The following is a 789-nucleotide window of genomic DNA, read 5'->3' as shown; positions in this document are numbered from 1 at the left end:
GTTTCTGGCAGTCACACATCTATTAATTCAGAACCCCAGCTAAGAAATTCCTTTCTATGAGGCAACAGTAGGAGAAAGGGGGGTCTCCTAACAGCCCTAAAGGCCTTTCATTAGAATTCTGAAGATACTAGCCTCAGGCTCTTGTATACTTAAGTTGGGGAGCTAGGGATACCCATAACTATCTAATCACAACACCCAAGACAAGGGGGTGGGTGAGCTAAGAGAAGAAGCCAGACATGCTCCCTTGAGCCCCCCAGAGCAGAAAGTAGTCCAAGAAAATCTGAGGGTGAGGCCAGCAGCCTGTCCAAGTACATGGGGCTGGCTAAGGCCTAAGCACAAAAGGACATTTTGGCCTGAGCCTGGGGGTGCCACTCCTCACAAGCTGTTGGCACTCTCTGCTCTGGAAATGGCGAACTGTGCCAGGATTCCCTTGGGTCTGGGGAAAAGCATGGCTTACAACAGGCTCTCTGGCCATTTTCCTCAAATTACAGTTTGGCAGAATCTTGGACTCTGTCTCAGGAAGTAATACCCATCAGCAAGTCCAGAAACCTCCATCAACATTTCTGGCCCCTAAACACTCCCAGGAGCCAAAAACAAACGACCCTCCATCATTTCTAAACAGCCAGTGGCAAACAGCAATGTGGGCCAGGCTCCCTCCCCTACCCCCCCTTTACGGCCGATTCTGTGGCCTCATGGCCTCCCGGACTGGCTTCTATAGGAACTCTCTGTAAACGTAGGTTTCTAGAGCCACCAGTGATAGCAGAGCCCCGTGAAGGGGACCTGCCCCTG

This window comes from Enhydra lutris, unplaced genomic scaffold (genome assembly GCF_002288905.1).
Source record: "Enhydra lutris kenyoni isolate GAN:26980312 unplaced genomic scaffold, ASM228890v2 scaffoldscaffold2, whole genome shotgun sequence".
NCBI classification, from domain to species: domain Eukaryota; kingdom Metazoa; phylum Chordata; class Mammalia; order Carnivora; family Mustelidae; genus Enhydra; species Enhydra lutris.
The sequence above is the reverse complement of the archived record's forward strand: the minus strand, read 5'-3'. Positions refer to the sequence as shown.